The 6,369-nt window shown below is 47.8% G+C and overlaps 1 protein-coding gene across 2 annotated transcripts in view; it reads right to left on the bottom strand.

The window, feature by feature from the left end:
• The window catches only part of P2RY2 (purinergic receptor P2Y2), a 44,369-nt gene extending 39,162 nt beyond the window's left edge, over positions 1-5,207 (bottom strand). The window contains exon 1 of one of the 2 annotated variants that reach the window (XM_082219492.1): positions 4,833-5,207. The gene's annotated coding sequence lies outside the window, so the exon portion shown is untranslated. Of the gene's footprint in view, positions 1-4,821 lie in introns of both variants that reach the window. The other variant, XM_082219493.1, reaches the window with a different exon arrangement.
• Positions 5,208-6,369: the final 1,162 nt, after the last annotated feature.

The following is a 6,369-nucleotide window of genomic DNA, read 5'->3' on the forward strand; positions in this document are numbered from 1 at the left end:
AACCATATGTCAGGAGTGCTCTGATGGTGTTTCCTGCTTGGCAGGGGGTTGGACTCGATGGCCCTTGTGGTCTCTTCCAACTCTATCATTCTATGATTCTATGAAAGCTGTACAATGAAGGTACCCAGGGCCCCTTTGTGGGGAGGGAGTTCCACTGCTTAGGGGCCACAGAGAAGTCTCTCTCCTGGACGGCCACCATCGCTTAGGGCCTCTGAGGGTGGGGGAACTACCAAGAGGGCCCCTTGGCTGATCTTGGCACCGAGAGGGTCTGTAGGGAAGCATGGCAAGCATTGCACACTGAAAGGCATACCTGGTGGATTGGGGTCATTAGGGCCAATGGGTCATTGCCCCACTAACCTCAGTCTGCCCTCTCGGACACTATGCTCCAATAAGCAGCTGAAGTGTGTCTTGCTTCAGGTTTGGCAAAGGGGCAAAGTCCCTTTCAAGCTGGGACTGCCCAGAGCTGCTTAGAAAGCCAAGGGACCAGGAGAGGAGCATTTTGGGTGCAAAGGTCTCCCCCGCTTTGCAACATCTACACAACACTGTTATTACGACTCACGTGTTACTGGACTGGACTGGGAAAGGATTTCAGGACTGACACAGGTGGGAGATGTGGTCCAAAATATCACCATGTGGGTGAAGGCTTTTGTGTGGCCTGTGGCTTGAATCCCATCAGATTCAGGCAGTGCTGAAATAGGCAGGTAAAGGTAAGGTAAAGGACCGCTGGATGGTTAAGTCCAGTCAAAGGCAACTATGGGGTTGCGGCGCTCATCTCGCTTTCAGGCCGAGGGAGCCAGTGTTTGTCCGCAGACAGCTTTCCGGGTCATGTGGCCAGCAGGACTAAACCGCTTCTGGCACAACAGGACACAGTGACGGAAACCAGAGCACACAGAAATGCCATTTACCTTCCCACCACAACGGTACCTTTTTATCTACTTGCACCGGTGTGCTTTCGAACTGCTAGGTTGGCAGGAGCTGGGACAGAGCAACAGGAGCTCACTCCTTTGCGGGGATTCGAACCGCCAACCTTCCGATCGGCAAGCCCAAGAGGCTCAGTGGTTTAGATCACAGCGCCACCCTACCAAATAGGCAGAGTAGGTATTGACCTATGGGCCCCATGTCCTTTAGGGGTCCCGTGGCAACCAATCGAAGTAATATTGCCTTGATCTTGAAAGATCAAACAAAAAAAAATGTATTAGCGGATCATTTGCGAGGGGCGTCCCAAGATTTCAACTGCCTAGGGGCCTCCAGAGGGGTTAATCCAGCACTGACTGCAGGGCCAGGAAAGAATTTAAAGGGGAGTGGGCGGGATTAGGACAGACATGGCTGTGTGCCCTGCCGGCAACACTGGAGGCCCCAACAGCTGCCCCCAAATGCCAGGCGTTGGTGCCAGCTCCGGTCGTATCTGAGCAACAGCCAGGGCATTTTCGAACAGTGAAAGAGCATGGGGTTCACTTGCCGAAGCAATGCCCCAGCTGGGGACTATATTTTGCAAATCCGGGCATACTAAGAGTTTGGCCACCAAAGAGGCACTCTGTTTCCCTGAGCGTGTTTTCCTCCCGAAACGTCCACCACTCTGGCAACGCCAGCTCCTTATCACTTTGGAGTTTATAATAATAATAATAATAAATTTTTATTTATACCCCTCCCTCCCCAGCCAGAGCTGGGCTCAGGGTGGCTAACACCAGTAAAATTACAGTAAAAACATAATAGGGGGGAAAAAACAATTTAAAATACAGGTTAAAATGCAATTTAAAATGCAGCCTCATCAAATCCATAAGGCGAGGGAAACATAAGGGTCAGACTGAGTCCAAGCCAAAGGCCAGGCGGAACAGCTCTGTCTTGCAGGCCCTGCAGAAAGATGTCAAGTCCCGCAGGGCCCTGGTCTCTTGTGACAGAGCGTTCCACCAAGTCGGGGCCAGTACTGAAAAGACCCTGGCCCTAGTTGAGACCAACCTAACCATCTTGTGACTTGGGGCCTCCAAAGTGTTGTCATTTGTGGACCTTAAGGTCCTCCGCGGGGCATACCGGGAGAGGCGGTCCCGTAGGTACATGGGTCCTAGGCAAGAAGTGATTTCAGTTCCTGCGGGTATCCTCGTTTCTATGCAAACGCTCCCCTCGCCCGCGCCGCAAACAAATTAAGAGATTGACGGCGCCGTGACAACTCCAAGCAAATTCACGTCTCGCAAGAACAAAACCAGGTTTCGCTTCAATGATAAAACAAATGAAAAGACAAGGTTGGGGGGGTCAAGCCCGGGTTTCCAAAGCAAGGGGTGTTTTCGTGTTTGTGTGTTAATGTGTTCTATGGAGACATCTGATCCTTCCTTTCATCCTTCTATTAAAGCAAGCAGAGTAACTATTTTCTGTGCGTATAACAATGAGGATGAGGTTTGTTCCCAGTCCTGTCGCTAACACGCCACCTGTGCCTATTCTGATTGCCCACTGGGCGTTAAGACTCGCTCGAAACTGGATCGGATCATTTTGCAAGCACAGAGCCAATTGTTTTTGACATTCCAAAACACAATTGTGCTTTAAATACATGGGAAGCTGCGTTGAAAAGGAGCCAGGCTGCTGCTCCACCTAGCTCAGCCTTGTCTACCCAGACTGGCAGAGGTTATCCAGGGTTTCATGGGCAAGGGGCCTCACCCTGCCCTGCCTGGAAATTTTAGAAGCTAGATGATGCTGTCTGGCATTGATAGCAGCCTGGGTTTCTCGTGGCTTTCTGGGAAGCAGGGAAACGTGCACTTAATAGTTCAAGTTGTGCTTCCAGCGCATGCTACGAGGGAATTAAAGGAGGCTTGCTCCAATTGAACACCTTGCAGTACACTAAGTAAATAAGAGCTTAGCTCGAATTCCTTCTGGCTGATGCAGGATGCAGAAACTACTAATTTGCGGAGACGTCTATGTGCAGGTTGTGACAAACCTGTGAGAGAACGAGTCATCCTGTAATTTATTTATTTATTTGTTTGATAAAATTTATACATCCCACAACTGTAAAACAAAAACAGAAGACCCTCAAAGCCTTAACCAACCTGGTGCCCTTCAAATGTTTTGTGCAGGCTGAGGCTGATGGGAGTTGTAGTCCCAAACTTCTGGAGGGCACTGAGTTGGCAAAGCCTAGAGGGGCTGTGTGTTGTCTGTTTGATGGACTGCCGCACATAGCTGTCAAGCGTCCCTTATTTGGCGGTACAGTCCCTTATATCAGCGCCATGTCCCACTGCTGTCCCTTATTGATGATGTCTCTTAAATAAGCTACTGAAGGTAATGGGGCCCTTTCTATGTCCAGCTGTCCTTTGTCAACAGCAAATTGTTGCTGTTTTTTTTTGTGTTGAATATATGCTATATGGTAATTTATGGACCTAATAGGTATCTAAAGCCATTTGCACGCAACAAAATATGAGTTTTATAAAAGTAATTGTTGATCCCTTATTTTGGCTGCTGATCCCTTGTTTTCGAGGCTGCTGGTCCCTTATTTTCAAATCTGTAAGTTGACAGCTATGCTGCTGCAATATTATTTCCGTGTCTGAATCTCCATCCTTAGAGCCATGGATGTTCCCAGGAATTTTGGGAGGGTGAGGAAACCAAATTCTGAAAGTGAGGAATAAGCTAGTTTTGCACACATACAAATGATCATAACAGTGTCAGTATATTTTGCTTCAAATCTCAGGCTCACAAATACTAGGAAGTTTTTTGTTTCATGAAAGCTGGGGATCTGGGGAATTGGGGTTCATCCAGTAATTCCCAGACCCCCTGCAAACTATGGGTGTCCATGCCACTTGGGCAGGTCAAGTAATATATTTTAAACTCTCAGCCTGGACAAAAAATCCCAATACAGTAAAAAGAATAAAGAACAGCTCCTCGCAAACCCAAACACCCTGAACCGGGAGGTAGCATAATAGAAATCACAATATATTCTTCCTAAATGTGTTTTTCCAAGGTCTGCCTGTGTCCTCACAGTTGCTCCACAGAGATTACTAAAGGATTTGATTTGACTCATCAAATAACTAACAGTTGAATAACTTTTTGCTCAGATTTATTAATGGCCGGATCCTTCCAAGTAACGTCCACCCACACCTCTGCTTCCTAGCCCACCCACACTTAACAACCAATACAACACTGGACTCAGAAGCACTGGGTTCAAATCTTGGTCAGATATGAAGGCTATTGGGAAACCTCGCAGGTTGTAGCGAGTGGGGAATACAGTGGTGTAACAATCCCCCTTGCAAGAACCTAATGCCAGAGTTTATTCATGCTTACTCAAAAGGAAGCAGCCAGCAACCTTTTTTTAAAAAAACCACCAAAAACCACACTTGTACATCATAAATAAACCATGAATCATCATGAAATAAATCACGTTATCGTGCAAAATGTGACCTATGTTGCAATTACTCAAAAGGCTTTTTCTAAACCTGTTCATATACCACTTTGAAGCCCCAAGGGCTGACTGCCTGACCTTATTTTTAAAAAGAATTTTTAAAAATGGCCCTTTAATTGTGTGTTTTTTAGGTCTTCGAGGCTGCAAACTGATCTAGGTGTTGGGTCCCATCGCCCTAGCAGGTCACAACCTATTTAAAACCGGCGGTTGACAAAACAGGAACCTAAAAATAGCGCAAGAGGGAGAGATCGACATCCCAGGGGGATTCAGTTATCACAAACCTGGGGAGAAAGAGAAGGAAAAGACCCAGATAGGATCAAAGGGAACACTCCTGTGTGAGGAGGGTGGAAGTTTTCACGGAGTGCCTGACCTCTGGAACTCCTCGCTACTGGAGTGTGTCAGAGACGTTTTCCGCGAGCTATTCCGCAACCTGCAAGCGCACCCACCCCAAACTTACAGTTTCTGCTTTTTCCGGGGAGAATCTCACGATGCCGGGTCTCTTTGCTTTTCCATGCTCAGTTCCTTTCCCGGATAAAAGCAGGAGGAGGAGGAATCGCCGGGAAACACAACATCCCACCCCCTCTACCCGCCTCTCCTTGGCTGGCTTCTCGCGCGCGCTCTTGCGCTTGCTTCTTTCCAACACTTCGCTTGTTTCTGTCTCGGTTTGCAAAAGAGACGCAGCAGCAAAGCGGAGTTGGAGGCAGAGAGGCGTGCCTGGGACTGCGAACTGGCCTGCCCAGACTGGCCCCTGGGTGGGGAAAGAGTAGAGAAGAGGCTGCCCTGCCTCTCTCTCTCTCTCTCTCTCTCTCTCTCTCTCTCTCTCTCTCTCCCCCTTTCTCTCTCTCTCTCTGGGCAAAGATGACTAGGAATGCAAGTCGCTGCGCTCTCAAAGTCAGACTGGCAAAGGCGCGCGCTGCAAACGCGACACCCAGTTGCCGCCAGCTGTCAGAGCAGAGGCAAACAGCTCGGGGTCAAAAGCCTTCGTAGGAAACTAGCCGGATTTCCCAGCCCATAAATTCACTTCCCACCCCCGGCAACCCAGGAATCTTCTTTCTACAGAGATTCAGAACTTCGGTCCACTTTAGCGCAGCCTTGTCTGTTGGCATCAGTGGCGCTCAAACTTATTTTCCTCTCCCTCCAGGCCACCATTTCAGAATAAAAAAAATTTAATCAGAAAAAAGTCATTGTGAACCTGTGTCAAAGACGTTTTGCGTAAAAAAAGAAAATGGAACCTTTACATCTGGATTTGAGGACTGAAGATGTTTGTTTCTATAAAGTGGCTCTGTGGGTTATTATATTGGATTGGTCTGGAGACCCAGGGGTCAGCAAACGTTTTAAGCAGGGGGCCGGACTATATTTGGGGGGGCGGGAAATATGAACGAATTCCTATGCCCCACAAATAACCCTGAGATGTATTTTAAATACAGTGGTACCTCTGGTTAAGAACTGTATTCGTTCTGGAGGTCCGTTCTTAACCTGAAACTGTTCTTAACCTTAAGCACCACTTTAGCTAATGGGGCCTCCCGCTGCTGCCATGCCGCCGGAGCCCGATTTCTGTTCTCATCCTGAAGCAAAGTTCTTAACCCGAGGTACTATTTCTGGGTTAGCGGAGGCTGTAACCTGAAGTGTCTTTAACCTGAAGCGTATGTAACCCAAGGTACCACTGTAAAAGCACACATTCTACTCGTGTAAAAACACCAGGCAGGCCCCACAAATAACCCAGAGATGCATTTTAAATAAAAGGACACATTCTACTCTTGTAAAAACATGCTGATTCCCAGACCGTCCATGGGCCGGATTTAGAAGGCAATTGGGCCGGATCCGGCCCCCGGGCCTTAGGCTGCCTACGCTTGGTCTGGACAAAGTGAATATTGTTTTTATTTGGCTGACAGATGAAGAACCTCTTATCTCTCTCTCTCTCTTTTTATTTATTTCTTTTTCCTTCTCTATTTCTCTGCCTCCCCCTTTCGTGTTTTTATTGTATGTATTTAGAA

The sequence above is a fragment of the Podarcis vaucheri genome (assembly GCF_965113315.1).
Source record: "Podarcis vaucheri genome assembly, chromosome: 4".
NCBI classification, from domain to species: domain Eukaryota; kingdom Metazoa; phylum Chordata; class Lepidosauria; order Squamata; family Lacertidae; genus Podarcis; species Podarcis vaucheri.